This window comes from Saimiri boliviensis, chromosome 2 (assembly GCF_048565385.1).
Source record: "Saimiri boliviensis isolate mSaiBol1 chromosome 2, mSaiBol1.pri, whole genome shotgun sequence".
NCBI classification, from domain to species: Eukaryota; Metazoa; Chordata; class Mammalia; order Primates; family Cebidae; genus Saimiri; species Saimiri boliviensis.
Window position 1 is genome coordinate 99,181,315 of NC_133450.1, and position 22,234 is coordinate 99,203,548.

The following is a 22,234-nucleotide window of genomic DNA, read 5'->3' on the forward strand; positions in this document are numbered from 1 at the left end:
GGATACAGCAGCAGAGAAACTGGACTCCTAAGGCTTTAGAGAGCCATAGCATCCCTTCTCCCTGCAACAAAGGACGTCACCAAGTTAAAGGTGGATTTAGGCTCTTAAGACGAAGGATCTCCTTTGGGGCTCTGCGTATTTGGGGGCAGAATATTAAAGCACACCCAGACTAGTCCTGTGGCCAGGCTCTACCCAGACTATAGCCTGAAGGTGCAATTTGCTTGGTGTCAGGATTTTTTTTTTAATGTTTCCTGTTTTTGTTTTTTTAATTGAGGGGGTTTTGGTATGTTGCGCAGGCTGGTCTTGAACTCCTAGTCTCAAGTGATCCTCTCATATCAGCCTCCCAGTGTTGGGATTACAGGCATAGAGCTACCACACCCGGCCTAAGGAATTGTAAAAATTAAATGTGTCATCATTTTAAAATTGGGAGAATTCGGGTAAAACTGAGACTTCTGATTTCTTCCAAGAATCACAAGCTTTGGCAACACTAGATTGTGTCCCTACACAAGAGCAGTGGGCAAAAGCACAAGGTGAGTGAGCCCACGGCACCCCCTCCTCTGCTCACTGCACCCAACACCTGCCCATGCAGCCCTGCCCCACTTGCTTGGAGTGTCCCGCAGGCAAGGGACCACAGTGTCACTCCCACCATAGAGCCGCACTGTCCTGTCTGCCACTCAGAGAATGTCTAGACATGTGTTCCCTGGATAAAAGTCAGCCCTGGGAGCCACAGTTTATTCCTTCCTCCACCCCCACACAAACGCAAAAGCCTCCTCCCTATTTAGTAAGCCAGAGAATGTCAGGATTGAACGTTTTGAAAGAAGAGCTAAAGACAGCTTTAGCCCTGGCGTTCCACAGCTCCTTATTAACACTGAGAGTTTTCGTAACTCTGAGACAGCTGGAGAGGCATGACTGCGAATTCAAAACTCCTGTGAAGGACGCTGGGCTCAAGGGTGTGGGGGAGGCTGGTCAGGATTCCTAATCTGCTCTTGGACTCAGGGCGGGTGCAGCTGGCATTCCAGACCACAGCACAATGGCAAGAAGGCCCTAGACCCTCTGGAGCAAGTCAGGGTCCAGGCGCCAGTGGCCCCAGGTGAGCCCAAGATGCAGGCTTCAATGCCAGATTAGCCAAGAAACAGTCAGGACCCAGGGTGCAAACACACAGAAAGCCCCGCACACGTGGGATCACACACCGATTTGCTCCTGGGCGCTGACTGCAAAGGCTGACGTCGGCTTTGGACTGAATTGTGTGGAATTGCTAAAAGAAGCTTTGGAGTCAGAAAATGTTAGAGCCTAGCAAGACTCTCTAGAAAGCATCTGCTCCAGGGTCCCCAGCAATGACTGCTCTTGATAATCATCTCAACATTTCCAAAATACAGATTCTGGCCAGGCGTGGTGGCTCACACCTATAATCCCAGCTACTTGGGAGGCTGAGATGGGAGAATTGCTTGAACCTGGGAGGCAGAGGTCGCAGTGAGCGGAGACGGTGCCACTGCACTCCAGCCTGAGTGACAGAGTGATACTCTGTCTCAAAAAACAAACAAAAAATAAAATACAGATTTCTAAACTCCTGCTCCCCCTGCCCCAACACACACACACGCACACTCACACCTGCACACACGCACACACACACACATGGATTCTCGTGAGGAGTCAGGTTTGGGAACCACTGATGTAGTCCAAAGCTTTCGCTTCAGTTTCTCAAGTACAATGCTGGGTTCAGTGACTTTGCCAAGGCCACATAGCTGGTTTGGTGGGACTGGGATCACAGTACAAGTTTCTTGATTACAGTCCAGGGCTTTTTCTACAACACACACTCCCTCTCCTGGAAATACCATAAAGGAGGCTGCTGATATACCCCAGAGATTTTTGAATGTGGAGAGAGGGTAAGAAGTACAGTCTTTGTGCATGTAAAGTAAACCAAGGTAATTCTCCCCGATACTGGCCTCGGTGTCAGGTCTCTCTGGGCAAGAGAGTCTGCCTCTCGCTCTACAATTACTAGTTTCCCTTGTTTTTTGAGAGGGGATGAGAAGTACTGTACCTGTGTGTGGAGACTTCTCTGTGCCTCAGTTTACCTCTATTTAAAATGGAGAGAATGCCCAGCATCCTTCTGTCTTCTCCCCTGGGGCTCTGCAGACTGACCACAAGAAGACTGACCACACAGATTGACCTGTGAAACCCCAAGGCAGAAAAAGAATCTTTCTGTGCCCACACATATGTGATCTCCTTTATTACTTAAAGTCTTGGCACACATATTAATAATCCTGATGTCTAGGTAGCATTGCAGATTCTTTGGCTCCCCTCTACCCCTTCCAAGAAAGGCTGCCTCCTATCTTCATCCAGTTTCTTTTTTTTTTTTTTTTTTTTTGAGACGGGAGTTTCACTCTTGTTACCCAGGCTGGAGTGCAATGGCGCGATCTCGGCTCACCGCAACCTCTGCCTCCTGGGTTCAGGCAATTCTCCTGCCTCAGCCTCCTGAGTAGCTGGGATTACAGACACGCGCCACCATGCCCAGCTAATTTTTTGTATTTTTGGTAGAGACGGGGTTTCACCATGTTGACCAGGATGGTCTCGATCTCTCGACTTCGTGATCCACCCGCCTCGGCCTCCCAAAGTGCTGGGATTACAGGCTTGAGCCACCGCGCCCGGCCTCATCCAGTTTCTTAAGGGCTGGTGAAGTATTTCCTGAATGTGATCTCAGAAGGAATCCCCGTTTTGAGGGACCAAACAAGATTTTTTTTTTTTTTTTTGAGATGGAGTCTCGCTCTGTCGCCAGATGGAGTACAGTGGCACAATCTTGGCTCACTGCAATCTTCGCCTCCCGGGTTGAAGTGATTCTCCTGACTCAGCTTCCTGAGTAGCTGAGACTACAGGCACGCCACCACACCCAGCTAACTTTTGTATTTTTAGTAGAGACAGGGTTTCACCATGTTGGCCAGGATGGTCTCAATCTTTTGACCTCACGATCCACCCACCTCAGCCTCCCAAAGTGCTGGGATTACATGTGTGAACCACCACACCCAGCTGTTTTTTTTAACAAGTAAATAAATACTACTACTAAGTAGCTGGTATTGAGTTACTGCTAAGTGCCAGGCATTATGCGAAACATTCTACATGCATTATGGCATTTAATTCTCAGTATGCCCTAGTCAAATAAATATAAATATAATTAAAAGTATAAATGTGGCTGGGCAGGGTGGCTCATGCCTGTAATCCCAGCACTTTGGGAGGCCGAGGCAGGTGGATCACGAGGTCAGAAGATCGAGACCATCCTGACCAACATGGTGATACCCCATCTCTACTAAAAATACAAAACTTAGCCGGGGGTTGTGGCGGGCGCCTATAATCCCAGCTACTCAAGAGGCTGAGGCAGGAGAATCGCCTGAACCTGGGAGGTGGAGGTTGCAGTGAGCTGAGATGGTGCCACTACACTCCAGCTTGGCGATAGAGCGAGACTCCATCTAAAAAAAAAAAAAAAAAGTATCAATATAAGTGAATTGTTATAATAGTCTTATTTCACAGATGTGGGAAATGAGGCTCAGAAAAGTTAATGTGCCCAAGATCACACAGCTGCTAAATGACAGATTCAACCCACATAGTCATCTCTAGAGGCAATGCTCTGGCAAAGGGGTTGATGACTGGTCACTGTCGTCACAAACTTGACCTTCCCTGCAGCACTGCCTGGTACTTTCCCAGTACAGTGTTCTACCCTGACACAGCCAAGGCCAAGGGCAGTGTAGGCACAGCAGCCGTGACTCTCTCCTGGGAGGTTAACAGCTCCATGAGTTCAGGGACTGCCTGACCCAGCCGGACCAAATTAGAGCAAGTAATGGGTGTGACATAATTTGACATGTACATTGTTAATTAAACCCTGTGGGAGATGGTTTTAAATAGAGGCGAATACCACGCTGTGAACTATTTGGGTTATGAAGCTCTTATTCTCTTACACTTGCAAGAGGAAGAATTGTGCCATGAAAAATGGAAAACTCCTGAGAAGCTGTTCCAGCACCAGGAAAACAGCAGATGAGCTGGACTGGGGAAGATGCTTCCTGGAAGTTTCAGATATTTCACTCTCACTTCCTAGCATCTTACCCCCAAATCCTCCCAAAGCCCAAATCAAGCACCACAGACTCTACTCATCTTTCCACTGGAGACTTCCCAGCTGGGGGACTGGAAACCACAATTACAAAGCCTGCCCTGGTAAGATGGCAAAACACGCACAGCTTGAAGCCTCCAAATGCAGCCCTCATATCAGCCTCCCTTTCTGAGGTTCACAGAACCATCAGCCCACCCGGGGTCCTCGCTGAGGGACCCATGCAGGTGCACTATCTCTGGGAGTCACCCTATGCCCAACTCCTAGGCCTGTTCCCTCCTCATGATCAAAACTTACCTGTCCTATTTCCCATGGCTTCCTACTTGAGTCCTGATCTTCATAAAGAGTATGGATGCCTCAGGTGCTACTGCCACCCATCCCAATGGCTAATGATATGTTTATCCTCTGAGGCAAGACCTGCAGAGTGTATGACACATAACCAGCACCCAAGAAATGTCTACTGAGGAATTAATGAATGAGGTAAGTTGAATGAATGAAGCACAGGTTTTGCAGGAAATCCCGTGCTTTACCCCAAACCAATAAGTCTAATATTGGGTTTCAGGCTACTGAAAATGAAATGTGAGAGCAATAGACATTTTGGGAGCAATTTGCCTTTTACAAAATGAAAGTCCTTTAAATAACACTACTCGGTGAGGAAGACCAGGAAAAGTATAGGGCATATGGTGGCCTCCCTACGGGCATTTTTCTTCTTTTCTCTTTCCTAACAGTGTCCCATACTCCCCAGCCGTGCTGTTGAGAGGGACTGATATAGTCACAATTCTCTGGGTAGATCTTGGGAAGTTTAAGCCAACCAGTGACCCCCATCATCCTAGCCCCAGAGACTGGCTTATGGATAGTCACTCAATGCAGGCCAATGCAAGGGGACTTTGCCAGGGGCTTCTGGGAAAGAAGTTTCCTTTCTCTGAGGAAACATGAATGAGGACAGCCATACTCAGGTTGTGTCGGGCAGCCATCTTGTGATCATTTGGCAAGACAGCCCAAGAATAAAGCCGGCACCGTGGCGGACTAAGAAGAGACAGAAAGACATTGGGTCTTCATTGACTCATCCAGCTGTACGTGAGGCCTTACCTGAAGCCCACGTGACCTCTGGACTTCTCACTTACATGAGAGAATAAAGCTCTTTTTTGTTTAGACCAAATAAATATATAAAATAGTAATCCCTTGATTCCTTTTTATGACTGAGCTCAAAGGCTATGCTTTTTCATTTTAAGTCATCTTTATCTTACAGTTTATTTAACTGAAACAAATAAACCAAAACATGCCAGTTTTTCACTCCTCTGGCAAAGCCTTTCCAAGATCCCTCAGCTTGTGATGTCCTGCGTGAATGAAAAAGAGTGCTTTCAATAAAATAGAAGCTTATTTCTTTCTCATGCAAAAGAAGGCTGGGGTCTGGCTGGTATGGGAGCTTCGGCATCGTCAGAGTTCTTTCTGTCCTGCCATCCTTCGTATCTGGCTTTCGTCTTCAAGATCACTTCATAAGCTATGAGGATGCAAAGGTATAAGAATGATATAATGGACTTTGGAAACCGGGTGTTGGGGGAGAGTTGGGAGGGGGGTGAGGGAGAAGAGACTATATACTGGGTACACTGATCGGGTGACAGGTGCACTAAAATCTCAGAAATCACCACTAAACAACCTATCCATGTAACTAAAAACCACCTGTACCCCAAAAATCTATTGAAATAAAACTAAAAATTAATTTTAAAAAAACAGATAACTTCATGGTCCAATGTGGCAGCTAGAGCTCTAAACATCACATTAATCTTCCTGTTCCAGAAAGGTGTGGGGGGAAGGCAGAAGGAGAAAAGGAGCGACTCAGTCATCTATCCCCTCTTAAGGAGTCCACAGAAGACACCCAACCGCTTCTGCTTATGTCTCACTGGCCATCAGGCTGCAAATGTGGCTTCCAAGTGTAGTCTTTCAGCTGAGCACACTGCCACCCAGATTAAAATCTGGGTTATGTGACTAAGGAAAAAGAGGACACTGGATACTGGGTAGGCAACTGGCAGTCTCTGCCACACCCTACTTAACAAGCCCAGCTTCTGTGTTCAGCTCTGAGGCTTGGTGCCTGCAGCTCCAAGGAGACCCCATGATTCAAGCTGCAATTACTCTGTCCACAGACCCTTAACAATGAAAGCCAGGATTTTTCCCTCCTGAGGATCATCTGACCAGCATCTTTGGATGTTTTTCAGTGGGAAGTATTCATTGAGCGCCTGTTTTGCTTTGTTTTCGTGACCACATCAGTCTTTCATTCGACTCTTTGATTGAACTCATTTGCATAGTTGAATTTCTTCTCTGCCGTGTTCCAGCCAGACCTCACTCATACTCACCCATCTTTGTTCACAAGTCTGTCTCCAGAACTATGTTTTTGGCAACATGGGTCCACTCTTCCATGGTCAGTTTCTCACTTCCTTCTGGAACTAACTTTCTCAATCTGGTGGACAAGGCACTTGTGGCCCAGGGTAACAAGAACTATGGTTGGTCGGCAACAGCAGCTGAGCGGGGCTGGTCTTCTCCAAATCATCCTGGAGGACAGGGAATTATTTTGCCTGGAGACAGGTGACTGGGTGAGGCTAGGGTGATGATGGCTTTTTCAGCTCTCTCAAGGCCTTCTGGCCCCTGATTGTACATTTCAGGCCCCATAGTAAGTGTTGCAAGACTCTGTTAGCAATTCAAAGGCACAAACAAGGTAAAGTCAAACAATAATAATGAAGCAAATTATTGTCTCGCTAGAGCCAAAACATCTGCTCCTCCCCACCTCACCTGCACAAAAGCAGAAAAAAAATTAATGTCTAATAATGCTAACAAAACATGTTACCTTGACTCCTCATATAAAGAATACCTTTCAGAAATACCTAGTTGTCTCATTTACTTGAATACTTGGATGTTCCCATTTTGATTTTAATTATAAACTGAAAGCTATTATAAGTCATAATTTTACATTCTATTATGCATTTCCAAATAGAAACATCCTCAGCCAAATGTGAACAATTATCTCCAAATGTGATTTTTTTTTTTAAGTTATAATCTTCAGAGGAACAACTAAATTATACTTTAAATCACTGGTTTAAAACTAAAGCTGGCCTTTAAAACACACTGGCTCATGCCTGTAATCACAGTACTTTGAGAGGCGGAGGCAGGCAGATCACTTGAGGTCAGGAGTTCAAGGCCAGCCTGGCCAACATGGTGAAACCCGGACTCTACTAAAAACACAAGAAATTAGCCTAGTGTTGTGGCACGTGCCTATAATCCCAGCTAATTGGGACGCTGAGGCAGGAGAATCGCTTGAACCCAGGAGTCAGAGGTTGCAGTGGGCTGAGACTGCACCACAGCACTCCAGGCTGGGTGACAGAGCAAGATTCAGTCTCTAAATAAATAAAGAAATAAATAAACAAAAACTACGAGAACTGATATTATGGATTGAACCAAGAGGACTTGCCATTGGATTTTTAAAGTTTTAGAAATTGATATAATCATCCCTTTTATTAGAGATACTCATATATTTTTGTTTGTTTGTTTGTTTTTGAGACGGAGTTTCGCTCTTGTTACCCAGGCTGGAGTGCAATGGCACAATCTCGGCTCACCGCAACCTCCGCCTCCTGGGTTCAAGCAATTCTCCTGCCTCAGCCTCCTGAGTAGCTGGGATTACAGGCACACGCCACCATGCCCAGTTAATTTTTTGCATTTTTAGTAGAGACAGGGTTTCACCATGTTGACCAGGATGGTCTCGATCTCTCAACCTCGTGATCCACCCGCCTCGGCCTCCCAAAGTGCTGGGATTACAGGCTTGAGCCACTGCGCCCGGCCGATACTCATATATTTTTAAACCAAATGATTGTAATAATGCAGATTTTAGGGCCAGAGGCATTCATTATCTTAATGGCCTAATGATAAATGATGTAAAGGTTTGTGACCTAAGAGATTGTTAGTATACTGAGAGGGCAGGTGAAGAAATTCCATAAGGAAGTATTAGCATAGTTCCTTTCTGCTTTTTAATTTCCAACAACAGACACCAACATCACAGTTCTGCACATTCTCCATATATTATCTGGATTAATTGGAGCTTTATTTTCCAGGGAAAACAGGCAGCATAAATTAAAAAGAAGTGCATTTTGCTGATAAGCCAATCTGTACCCAAACGTCACACCACTTTCACTCTGATAAGATCCTTCCAGAAACGCAGTACCAGGCATGACTCCATTCCCCTGGGAAGCACAGTCACCAGCATGCAAGGCCACTGGGAGAACTGGATGAATATCAACGGATGCGCCTTTTTGGAGCCGGAAAGGATGTACTGAGGAGGACAGACACTGAAACACACAGGATCTATCTCAGAAAGCTCATTTGAAAGAGAATTTACGCAGGAATGGCGTCCTCCTCTGTCTTTGGGTAGACCAGCCAGGTCTCTGGCAGCCCTAATGCCTGGGCTCCTTTCCAGGGCTGACGCACCCCTATGAGCAGATGAACAGCGTGATTCTGGCGATGAAGAAACCCTGGATGGGCCTCTGAGGCTGGGGAGCCTGACCAGTACCCCACTGATGAGAAATTGCACTGTCCTTGGAGACAGTTGTTGTCACTTAAGAGCCTTCCTTTGTTTTTTCCTTCCCAGTATTCCGCAGCCTGATTTTCTCCCTGCTTTCCAAAATAGCATTCTGCACAGATCATGAGCCATAAAGCTAGGGGGACTGTGGGTAACATCTTATACACGGAGCATGGTCCTGTACAACTAACTGTGTGACATCGGGCAAGTCGCTTAATTTCTCCATGTCTCTTGTTGCCACAATTGGAAAATGGAGATTATAACACCATCCACCTCCCTAAACTGCTAATAAACATTCAGTGAAATCCTATTAAGAACTGATGAGTAAAAACTGCCTGGCTGATAGAGCTCCGTAAAGGTTAGCTATGGCTACAAAGACAGCTGAGAGTTTCTTCTACTGTGCTTTCTCCCTGGATTTACAATTCACTAAAACGCACATTTGCCTCTCCAAACACAGGACCAAGATCATAAGAAAATGAATGGTCTCACTTGATCTTGGAATTCTTTAATTCTGTCCATAGTTCTTGAGACATCAAAAGATTATCTGTGGCCAGGCGTGGTGGCTCACACCTGTAATCCCAGCCCTTTGGGAGGCCTAAGCAGGCGGATCACTTGAGGTCAGGAGTTCCAGACCAGCCTGGCCAACCTGGTGAAACCTCGTCTCTACTAAAAATACAAAAACTAGCTGGGCGTGGTGGCGCACACCAGTAATCCCAGCTGCTCAGAAGGCTGGGGCAGTAAAATTACTTGAACCTGAGAGGCGGAGTTGCGGTGAGCTATCGCGCTACTGCACTGCAGCCCGAGCAACAGAGCAAGACTCCATCTCAAAAAAAAGGTATTTGTGTGTGTGTGTGTGTGTGTGTGTGTGTGTGTGTGTGTGTGTGTGTAGATTAGTCACACAAAGTCTATGCGGATTTGGTTAAATTTTAATCTAATGGTGATGGGCTAAATCGCATTTGTTAACTATTAGCACACTGGCTTCAGGAACGTGGATAAAATATAACTACTTTATCTTGGTTCAAATTCCTTTCTTTGTGACTGACTGTTGTCTCAATGAACCTTTGCTGGGTTTTGTTTGGTTTTTTTCTTGGTTATAGCAGAGAGTAAAATAAGTAAATCCAGACTTTATGGAGATAGTTTGATGCCAAATTCGATCTGTAGAGGCCTCATTTTGGCTTCTCTGGTCACTATGCGGACATATTTTCATACACATTGAAGGCAGTCCATTAGCTCTTGGCAAGGAGAATTAAGTTTGCAAAGCTGTTGTCTCTAACAAGCTTCCCCCTTCTTAAAAACCTCACTGATGACTAGAGGCTCTCCCCCATTTATGGAGAACAGGGGCAAACTCCATCTGCAATCACCTTGCTGTAGCCCGGACCATCATCACTCCCATGAGGCCCCTGGACTCCGATTTGAATCAATCATTCAGTTCCAGCATACACCCCACATTAAAATCTCTCCTTCCCAGGAGGAAAGCATTTTTAACCTCAAAATTATATAGTGAGGCCTTCAAAAAGTAATTTGCAAACTTCTTTGCCTCTGGAGAGGGTACGTCCATTTTTTCATCTGTAATTTCCCCTCAGCGCCTCCTGTGTTGCATTAACTGAGCTTCTGAGCTCTCGCGATGCAGCTGAAAAGGAAACAAAGAAGTTTTGCTCCTATCTGTTTCAGTGAAAATGTAAGCCAGAATGATGTGGGTTGAGTCAGATTCTCAATGGGATCTTTAGATGGGGTTCCTGGGAGGAAAATCCTGCAGATTTATTCTAGAGTAATTCGCCGCCACTGAGCCAGGACTCCTTGCCCTAAATGTGCTCTCCGAGCGGAACCTCCTTCATGTAGAGAGGTGACAATTGTAATGAAGTGTGTTGAAGTGCTGAGGATCAATATTCACTGGCAACCAGAATTTTGGAACATGGTTACCATGGTAACGTTGTCAGCCCCAAATGACTGTCATGAGGTGAAAAAAAAAAATCCTCTTAAAATAAATGAAACCAGAAAAAGTATATTTATAAACCTCTTACCAAACACCTATCTGTTCACAAAGTAGAACATGTTCCTTAAGCTGCAGACACTCAAAGACTGGGGGAAATTCATGACACAGAATTTTTCTTGAATTAAGAGAATTGTTAACAGTGTTCACTCCCAAAGTGTGGTCTGTAAAAATAACTGATAGGAATTTTTTTTTTAAAGTGAAAATAGCTCTAAGGAATTAATGGGCTTGTATACTGAGATATTATGCAGCCATGACATTAAAACGCTACACTAAACTACCAATTGCTTATTTGAAATTGGTAAAACAATACTTGATTGGGACTAAAAGCTCACATTTTCTTATGTCTTAAATTGTACAAATTATTTCTACAAGGCTCAGTAAATAAGGTGCCATAATATTGATTGCAGCATAAGAAAAACATGTTGGCCACACGTTAGATAAAAACCCTTGGGCAGGGTTTTTGCCTTGCTCTCGTGAAACTCTATCCTTTGCATGTCCCCCCTTACTAACAGAACCACAGTTTTATTTAGAGCAGCAATGTGCCCAAGCAAAAATACTCCATTTCATAACCTCCCTTACAGTGAGAGGTGGCCATATGCTATAGTCCCAGCCAGTAATGCATAGACAGAAATCCCTGAGAAGGACATTGCTGGGAGATGTTTCTCCATGCTCTTACACATTTCTGTATATCTTGCAAACAGACACACTGACTGCCTTTTATTTGATCAGCTTTCCAATGATGTTGGTACAGCATGTATGCTTGGAAAATAGAGAGGCTGTTTCTCCAGAGGAAAGGGAAGCTTGCTTAGAACCTTAGAAAACAGAGAAAATATTTCCCTCCAGAGCAAAGGGTAGGGCTGCCTGCTACCCATCATATAACATTTGGGGTCCCTAAGCTCAGGGTTCCCTTCATTCGTGTGGGACTTTCTGTATTGTGCCTGGGGACTTGAGGGCACGGCTGCTATGCTGATACTCATACTGCTTGCTGTGCTGTGCATAATAAAGTTCATTGTCTCTGACCCTAGAGTCACATGTCTTTTGCCAGCATCTGTGAAGTCATAGCAGGGTAACTTAGTTATAAGTAGGCTAAAAATCTCAGACCCTGGGCTGGGCACAGTGGCTCAAGCCTATAATCCCAGCACTTTGGGAGGCCAACGCGGGAGGCTCATGAGGTCAGGAGATTGAGACCATCCTGGCCGACATGGTGAAACCCCATCTCTACTAAAAATACAAAAATTAGCTGGGTGTGGTGGCACATGCCTGTAATCCCTGAGGATTACAGGGATTACATGGGAGGCTGAGGCAGGAGAATCTCTTGAACCCAGGAGGTGGGGGTTGCAATAAACTGAGATTGTGCCACGGCACTGCAGCTTGGCCACAGAGGGAGACTCCATCTCAAAACAAGCAAACAAACAAAAATCTCAGACCCTGGCCAAGTGCGGTGGCTCATGCCTGTAATCCTAGCACTTGGGGAGGCCAAGGTGGAAGATCACTTGAGCTCAGGAGTTTGAGACTAACCTGGGCAACATGGAGAAACCCCATCTCTACAAAAAACTACAGGAAAAAAAAAAAAAAAAGTTCTTTATCGCAATGCAAACAGTAGAATTTAAAAACATAAAGTCTCAGACCCTTCATAGTTCTTGATAGGATGTTTCCTCCCGATTAAAAAAAAGTAAAGGCCAAGTGTGGTGACTCACCCGTGAAATCCCAGCACTTCAGGAGGCTGAGGTGGGAGGCTGGCTTGAACCTAGGAGTTCAAGACCTGTCTGGGCAACATAGTGAGATCCTATCTCTACACCATATTTAAAAACGAGTCAGGCATGGTGACGTGCTCCTGTAGTTCTGGCTACTCAGGAGGCTGAAGTGGGAGGATCGCTTGAGCCTGGGAGGTTGAGGCTGCAGTGAGACACGATACCACTACTACACTCCAGTGTGGGTGACAGAGACTCTGTCTGGGGGGTGGGGGGGAAAGCTGAGGTAGGAGAAAGTCTTCTCTGCTTTGCCCGTCTTCCTTCCTGTCTCAAAGTGCAACCATGTGGGGCGGTGAGGCCAGAGCATGAGGACACAGGCCTGCCTGCTAAGAGTAGCAGAGCAAAAAGAAACAGCGCCTGGGTTCTTGATAGAGAGTTCCTGTACCAGCTCTGAATTGCGCAATGTCAGGATTCTTGTCATAGGGTGTCAATGAGCTCCTGCTTGTTTAAATCAATGTTAATTGTTTGGCTTTTTTCCTATCGAATGAATCTCTAGAGTATGTTTTAAATGGTAACATACTAACTACATAATGGTAATTGTGTTAAATGTATACAACTTAAGGCTAATATATTGCTACTTTCTTTTCTTTTTGATCCTGATTTTACCTGTATGTTAACATTATTATATGTATCCCTTGTAAGCGAATTCACATCCTTCTGGGGAAAATGTGGGATAAAAATCAGTTCAGTAAGTATAATTTGGTCTCGAGCAAGAGTTATCTGAGAATTCTTTTTTTGTTCTTGTTTTTGAGATGGAGTTTTGCTCTTGTTGCCCAGGCTAGAGTGCAGTGGCACAATCTCAGCTCACCGCAGCCTCCACCTCCCTGGTTCAAGCGATTCTCTTGCCTCAGCCTCCTGAGTAGCTGGGACTACAGGCATGCACAACCTCACTTGGCTAACTTTGTATTTTTAGTAGAGACAGGGTTTCTCCATGTTTGTCAGGGTGGTCTCAAACTCCCGATTTCAGGTGATCCACCTGCCTCAACCTCCCAAAGTGCTGGGATTAGAGGCGTGAGCCACTGAACCTGGTTCTACCTGAAGATTCTTAAAAATCAACCCTTAGGATGTCTGTCAAGAAGGCAATAAGAATAGGACTATCCCATTTCTGGAAAACTCTATCACATGCCACGAGGCTTGTTTAGTCACCAGCGTGTGTCCAGCACCCAGAACAATGGCCGGCTCCTAGTTGGCCCTCCAGCATTTGTTGACCAAGTGTTCATGAAAGGTCTCTCTCTTCAAATATGTTGGTTGTACTCAAAGAAAGGCAACATTTAACAGAAAATGTTTCAATATATCAGGTCTGTCACTTGACTATAATAATTGTTTTAAGACCATGACTCAACCGCAAGGAAATAACTTCTCTTTTCATTTTCATTCTCTTGAGTACAAAACCCTATATAACTTAATAATGAAATTAAAAGGGGCCAGGCATGATGGCTTGCTCCTGTAACCCCAGCACTTTAGGAGGCCAAGGCAGGTGGATCACTTGTGGTCAGGAGTTCGAGACCAGCCTAGCCCACATGGTGAAATCCTGTCTTTACTAAATATACAAAAAATTAGCTGGTCATGGTGGCACATGCCTGTGATCCCAGCAACCTGGGAGGCTAAGGCAGAATTGTTTGAACTTGGGAGGCAGAGGTTCCAGTGAGCCGAGACCATGCCACTGCACTCCAGTCTGGTGACAGAGTGAGATGAAAGAAAGAGAGAGAGAGAGAGAGAGAGAGAGAGAGAGAAGGGGAAGGAAGGAAGGAAGGAAGGAAGGAAGGACGGACGGACGGACGGACGGACTTTTAAAAACTGACTCATCCTCAGAGGTTGTTTTAATAGGATACCAGAAGTAATGACGATTATCATCACAGATTAAAACATTTTTGAATGCCTTATAAACTATTTTTAGAACATTGGATCAATGAAATGTGTATCTAGAAGAAAACTTAACTAATACATAAAATGAGAATATAAGAGGTCAGTTTAGATCTGCACATCAAAAATAGGATAAGCAAGAAGACAGTGTGCAAAAGACAATAAATCACACACATCCTTAGTATATCTTCAGTACATGCTGATTCCTAGTTTTTGCTGAAAACCCTAAACTACGTGAATTGCCTGTAACATATGTCCTCAATGTGATTTCTGCTTCCAAGTCTATCAAAACCACAGTGAGATACCATTTCACATCTGTTAGGATGTCTGTTATCTTTTTTTTTTTTTTTTAAGAAAAATAAGTGTTAGTGAGGTTGTGGAGGTATTGAATACCTGTGCATTGCTGGTGGGAATGTGAAATAGTGCAGCCACTATGGAAAATAGTCTATGGCTTCTCAGAAGGTAAAAATAAACTTAACGTATGGTTCAGCAATTCTCCTCGTAAGTATACACTCAAAAGAATTGAAAATAGGGACTCAAACAGATACTTGTACATCAGTGTTCATAGCAGAATTATTCACAATAGCCAAAGATGGAAACAATCTAACTATCCATCAACAGATGAGTGGACACACAATATGTAGCATGTACACACAATGGGATATGATTCAACCATAAAAAGGAATGAAATTCTGATACATGCTACAACGTGAATGAACCTTGAAAATGTTATGCTGAGTAAAATAAGTGTGGTACTTAGATACTACATAGGTCTAAAGAAAAATAAATAAATAAGTAAATAAATATATTTTTTAATGAGGCCGGGAGCAGTGGTTCACACCTGTAATCCCAGCTGAGGCGGGCAGATCACAAGGTCTGGCTATGTAGACCACCCTGGCTACCACAGTGAAACCCCATCTCTGCTAGAAATACAAAAAATTAGCCAGGTGTGGTGGCAGGTGCCTGTAGTCCCAGCTACTTATGAGGGTGAAACAGGAGAATTGATTGAACCAGGCAGGTGGAGACTGCAGTGGGCTGAGATTGTGCCACTGCACTCCAGCCTGGTCAACAGAGCAAGCCTCCATCTCAAAAGAGAAAGAAATAAGCCAGGTACAAAAGGACAAATAATGTGTGATTGCATTTGTATGAGGTATCTACAACAGGCAAATTCATAGAGGCAGAAAGTAGAATGGTGGTTACCAGGAGCTGGAGGGATGAGAGAATAGGGAATTATTGCTTATTGGGTACAGACTTTCTGTTTGGGATAATGCAAAAGTCCTGGAAATAGATAATTGTGACAGTTGCATGACATTAAGTGAATTGTGAATCTACTTAAGGCGAATTTTGAACACTTAAAAATGGCTAAAATGGGCTGGGGTGTGGTGGCTTACACCTGTAATTCCAGCACTTTGGGAGGCTGAAGCAGGGGGAATCACCAGAGGTGGGGAGTTCAAGACCAGCCTGGCCAACATGGCAAAACCCTGTCTCTACAAAAAATACAAAAATTAGCTGGGCGTGGTGGCACATACCTATAATCGCAGCTACTTGGAAGGCTGAGGAATGAGAATCTCTTTAACCCGGGAGACGGAGGTTGCAGAGCCGGGATTGTGCAACTGCACTCCAGCCTGGGCGACAGAGTGAGACTCCATCTAAAAAAAAAAAGTTAAAATAGTAATTTATGTTACATATACTTTACCACAATTTTTAAAAATCCATGAAACAAACCAAAAAATTGGGTTTTGTTTGTGTTGGGAAGAAAAAATAGAACAGTTTTTAAATTTTGTTTGTGGGTTTTGTTTTGCTTTCTTTAATCCTGACCTGCCCGTGCTGTGAAGCAGAGTGACTAAGATTAAGATCCCCCCATGAAATTGCAGAAGCCTTGCAGGCTGTGGGTTTGGGTGGCTTTGTGCCTCAGGAGATCCTACGTCATTTGAAAAGATTTCTACTTCGGCAATTTTATTCCAGTTGTTCAACTCTCAGGAATGTGTATCATGGAAGCTTCCCACCCTGCCCCCCCAAAAGTGTGTTGGGTCAGAATTTGTTTGTGAAAATATTATTTTAGGATTTCTTCCACTTCCATCATCTGCTTATTTTCCTTCCTGCATATTTCATAATGTAGCAGAGCGATTTCTGATTCAGCAGTTAAAATAGTCTGTGCATTCGTTATCACTTCTTTGTGACCCGCTTTATGCACAATTACTCATTTTGGCATTAAAAGTTTAGATTTTTTTTAAAATCTGGGACTAAAGTATGTGTCTATAGAAAAAAGGAGGGGAAAGATATGGATTGAATATCTATCTGTTCTAGCACTCAAAGGACCCCCAAGGGTGGGCACCCGAATCAGCCCTGAGATTTCCCATCTCATTGCTCTTCTCTCAAAGTATACCCTCTTCAGTTGTCCCGCACTCTTAACCCCACTTTTGCGCTCTCCTAACTCTCATTTTCTTACTAAGATATATCTCTGTCCACTCACCAGACACTGGCAGTTGGGAGACACGATGCTAAAAGCTGTGGAAAACATGAAGAGCAATAAGACTGGGTCCCTGCTCCCAGGAGACGTGTGCCAGCGAAGTTTCTCTCCCTGGTGAGTGTGCTACAAGAAAATCTGAACTTGAGGATCTGATTCAGTAGGTCTGTACTTTCCCCACTTCCCCAGATAATTCTGATTGAGACCTTCATGCCTGTGACTCGTAGGGAGTGGGGAGGCAGTAGAATATTTTCTGTGCAAGGCCGAGGCAGTCCTGAAGCACTGCACGAGCACATGGAAAAGAGGGACAGGATTGGGCTGGACGCGGTGGCTCACGCCTGGAATCTCAGCACTTTGGGAGGCTGAGGCGGGCAGATCACTTGAGGTCGGGAGTTCAAGAACAGCCTGACCAACATGGTGAAACCCCATCTCTACTAAAAATGCAAAAATTAGCCAGGCTTGGTGGCACACACCTATAATCCCAGCTACTCTGGAGACTCAGGCAGGAGAATTGCTTGAACCCAAGGGGTGGAAATTGCAGTGAGCCGAGATCACACCGTTGCACTCCAGCCTGGGCCACAGAGTGAGACTCCGTCTCTAAATCAATAAATACATACATACATACAAATAAAGGAGAGACAAGATCAGTCTAACAGATGATGGAAGGCTTCATGGAAGGGGAAGTGAAGCAGGCGGGAGGCCCGGCGGGCACTGCTATCTGCTGCTGCTCAGCACAGAATGTCAGGGCAAGATTTCGGGTTACATTCCTCCCCCTACCCGAGGGCCTTTGCACATGTGGAGGACAGGAAACTTTGGACGAGGGGGTACATTCACTTCTGAGAGGGTCCAGATGGATGATGCCTTATCCTGGGGTGCCCTGACCCACACTGAGTTCCAGCTCCAGACTACTTTGCTAAGGTCCCTGGGCAAGGTCCTTCTCTAACTTCTGCAGTCTCATGTGAGAGATGATGTTATCTGCTTGGTAGAGTTGGCGAAGAATTAAATGAGCCAGTATGTGTAAGACCCTTGGTATACAACTAACTTTCAATACATAATGGCTGAGGTTGTTATTAATTTAGATTTCTTAGGACAGATTCCTAGAAGTGGGACTACTGGAACAAGGAATGTAAGTGTTACTAAATGGTACATGCAGAAATTGTGTGCAGTTTTCTTTTAAGTTTATAACATTATCTCAACTTGACTGCTAGAGATAAGGAAGTTCATTTATATCTATGACACCAGGTGCTTGGGAGGATATATACAAGGTATTAGCAGTGGTCGTCTCTGAATGGAAGGAACAATGGGTGTTCTCTGTGTTCTTTCGGCTGCATTGATAGATGGCCACTACCTTCTTCCTCTTCCCTTTCTCCTTCTCCATCCTCCTTCTCTTCTTCCTTCTCCTCCTCTTCCTCTTCCTTGGCCTCCTCCTTCTTCTCTTCCTCTTCCATCACACACACACACACACACACACACACACACACACACACACACACACACCAGCTTCTTTCAATGCCTGGAAATCTCTTTAAATTAACATTCCCTGCCTGAGGAGACCCCCTGCTAAAATGCCAATATGTTAACTAGAAAACGCAACTCCCAGACTCCCATAACACACTCCTTCCCCGGTTTATCGATCCCATTGGCTGGCTGTTAACACCTGGCCCAGAATAGGGACAGAAGGATGGCCTCGCATTTACCATTCCAGAAGGGAATCCCAGAGTAAGCGTGGTGGCCATGGGGGGACCGTCAGGGTGGCTGTGAGAGCTGGAAGGTACATAAGAAATGGCAGATGCTCAAAATAAGGCAATCAAAACCAAAGCAGTGAGCAGGTGTCTGGAGGAGTCTTGGGAAGGGAATGCTGCCCTGCTGCCTGAGTTGGCTTGTGTTTAAGGGCTGGAGGCAGAGCAATGAACCAATGGACCTGCTTGTAACTCCTGCACGGTTTCACGAAAGCCCAGTTATCAGGTGGAATGATACATCAGGAGAATGGAGATTCCCTCTTTGTACATACCTGTTCTTTTTGATATAAATTTTATGCCAGAAGGCTACAGGTTATACTAGTAAGTTCCAAAGTGCTGGTGAGTAAATCACCCCAAAAGCAACTCAAGGCTCTCAGAGTAGATGCTATGACAGTTTGGAGTGATTCCTTAAAGTGCTTTCTATATGAAAACTTTCCTTTCTTGATTAACGTATTGCATAGCTGTATTACTCTTGACTACAGAGTTATTTTTAGGCAAACCGAAACCCTCTGTCATTCCCATGGATACGTTTTCATTCCATAATTGAAATCTACTGTTTTGGGGAAATGCTTTGAGAGATCGATATTTCTGAAACAACATTGCTGCTTTGGTTTTTTCCAAGTTCCCTTAATTCCAAATTAGAGCAGAAAACACCCCCACCTTTTTTTTATCCTAGAGCTCAGAGCAGCCTCTGTCTAATTCAGATTCTAAACTTTACATGAGAATCCAAATTTTAAGAAAAGGAGAGATTTCCAGTTCAAGAAGGCAGGGTCTGGGTAGAAGAGAGGTTGCCCAGGTTGTCAACAGGGACACACAAAGACTAACACTGTCTTGCGTTTATTACTGCAACAACAACAACAAAAAGGAGGTGAGGGCTCATGCGAATGGGCTGGCCAGGCTGGACTCCGTCCCGCCCCCCTCCATGTCCTTCAACCTCATTACCAACCCAAAGTGCTCTGAGCAGCTTCTGCCTGTTCCTGTTATCGGCAACAAACTCATTCTGAAAAAAAAGAAAAGCATTATATTCTTTCTCCAAAAGAGGGACGAGAAGCACCAATAAGTAATTACTCAGGGCGGAGGGGTTTCCACAGAGCCCAGTGTTCAGAAGCTCACATCTAAGGCACTGTAGCAGAGTCACTAGAATGTGCATTACCTAAAGCGCATCTGGAGAACGAGGGGAACAAGGCTGTCAGCTCCAAAAGGCCTGGAGCAAGCAGGGGGGCTGAGCACCCAGCGGCTGAGGATGTGGATAGATGCCAAGGTACCCAAGGGATCTCCAGGCCACACGTTAGCAGCTCCCATCGTTTCACGCTTTTACGGTGGGTGGTGGGGGATGGCGGGCGATATCTCTGCCCGGGTTAATGTTTCTGGAGAGGAAGGAAAGCAAGCCCACAGGCAGGCAAACCTGGGCAGCAAATAGAGAACGAAACGTGCAAGGGCAGGGAGGGAGGAGCCCAGCGAATGCACTGTCCCTGGAGGGGCAGGCCAGAGGGAGTGATGGTGGGTGGTAGTTCTTCTGCTTACCAAGGTCAGCGCTCCGGAGAGGATGGCAAGTGGGTCTGCAAAGCTGGAATGGCTGCAGGCTCCCGTTGCTCAGGCTGAGGGGGTGCTGTGCCCCAGACTTTCCTGAATCCTCATCTCTGGCCCCCTGCTTGCTCTTCCTTGGAGCGTCTCACCCACCTCTACAACTTCAGTTTGCATCAGAGCTGGGGTCTCCCAGATCTCTTCCCTGGAGTTCAGAACCATGCGTCCACCCTCCATCCAGGCATCTCCAGCATGTCCCACAAACACCTCCAAAGCAACCTGTCCTAACTGAACTCTTCACGTTTGCACCAAAATACACCCTTCACTGGGGTGTATTCTCTTACCTTAGTCAATCCGGGGAAGGGGACTCATCTATCCAGTCAACCATACCTTGCCCACACCACCCTACATCTCGTTAATCACTAAGTCCACCAACTTGACTTTCTAAGCCACCCCAACCACCTCTGGGGAGATCAGGCCACCGTCCCCTCTCACTGCATCGGTGCGGCAGCACCCTCACTGGCTCCGCTGACTCGATCTTGTCCTCTTCAAGTCTAGCCAGGTTGATTTTTTCTAACAAGAAGGTCTGAGTCCTGTTTCAAGCTTCTTTCCATGTCCGCACTCCCATACAATCTTTTCAAACCTGAACTTGGCATCGGGGCTCACAGATGTATTCAGAAGCATAGCCTTTTAAAAAGTTACATTATGAACTACTTGAAACGCACAAAAAGGCCTACAGAATAACACCCATGTACCATTCCCAAACTTTATAAATAAAGCCTTAGCAAGACAGTTGAAGCTCCCTGTGGACTCACCACCCCCTCCTCTCCCACAGAGGGAACTGCTGTCCTGAATTTGTCATTACTCTTCTTCTTTCTTTGTAATTTTATGTAACACGGCTTCTCAATTTCATTATAATGTATCTCTTCTTCCTTATGAGCCTCTCTTGCTGGGTAACTTTTCCTGCAGTCCAGGAAATGCTATGAAGAGATGATGGAAATGCAGCCATCGCTTCAGGTGCATTCCCAGTCACTCAGGGCATTGCTTCTTCCTCTTGCTATGCTGCAAGATGGCAGTGGGGTAATTCTTTGGGTAGGAGGGGTATCGACTTCTGTCACCTTATAGGTGACAAAGTGGCACTGGAGTCTGCCAGTGCACTGGAGTCCATACTGTGTTCTCTGGGTCTGCACTAATCTTTACTGCAGGATGGCTGGGAACTTCTTGTCCCAGTGGACAAGTGGGTCTGCAGAGCTGGAATGGTCTCTCAGCTTTGCCAAGATTCAGTGATTTCCCCAGGTAGACTCAGCCAGAGCTCAGCTTCCCTTGGCCCTAACTCTGAAGGGTTTCTGCCAATCTCCCAACCAGCCTCTGGCCTGAGCGGTTCCCCTAGCCTTTACTGTGGGCTTGCCTTCCCTTCACCACCGAGGGCCCCAGGTGGGCTCTCTAACTCTTATCTCAACCATCTCTCATCACATACGGGAATCTCTGAGTCTAGTCCATGCCACATGAAAACTGGAGGGGGTTCAGCAGAGAAGCCACAGTGCAGCCCCGCCTCTGCCTAATCACACTACTCTGTTTTACCCTGATGCGTTAGGGCAGCCTGAGAAGCATTCTCCTTTCAGATTCAAAACATGAAGCAGGGTAAACACCCTACGTCTGGTGTTCATATCAACCTACCTAAAAAAAAAAAAAAAAAACCTACCTGAAGCAGAAAAGGGTCCTTCTTCTGCACCCTTAGAAAATCTGTGGTAGATAGTCTCCAAAGATGGCCACTGTTGATTCATCTCTCCCTATGTGTGCATATTGGTCCTCCCATCAAGAAATAGAAGCTATTTCCTCTCCTTTGACTCAGGGCAGACTTTATGACTTGCTTTGATCAACAGAGTGCAATGGAAGTGATGTTCTGATACTTCTGAGCCCAGATCTGAAGTGCACTGGTAACTTCCTCTTCCTTTCAATTGGAAGCCATCTACCATGTAAGAAGTCCAACTACCCTGAGATCACCATGCTATGAAGAAGCCTGAGCTATTCATATGTAGAGGTTCTATGAAAAGAGACTGAGAGATGCCAGCCAGCAAGCTATTTCAGTTATCCCAGCTGGAGGCATCAAACATTGGGAATGAGGAAGTTTTCTTGAGTATTTTAACCCCAACAGATATTCCATGAACAGAAGAACCACTCAGCTGAGCTCAGCTCAGATTACAGAACTATGAGAAATGATAAAATACAGTTCTAAGCCACTAAGT

General features: G+C 45.3%; 1 long non-coding RNA gene across 1 annotated transcript in view; it reads left to right on the forward strand.

Annotated features, from left to right (window-relative positions):
- The first annotated feature begins 7,814 nt into the window (after window positions 1-7,814).
- LOC141583624 (uncharacterized) overlaps window positions 7,815-22,234 on the forward strand; it is a 31,588-nt gene continuing 17,168 nt past the window's right edge. The window contains exons 1-2 of the long non-coding RNA XR_012516323.1: window positions 7,815-9,486; window positions 16,735-16,842. This is a non-coding gene — a long non-coding RNA (uncharacterized LOC141583624). The remainder of the gene's footprint in view (window positions 9,487-16,734; window positions 16,843-22,234) is intronic.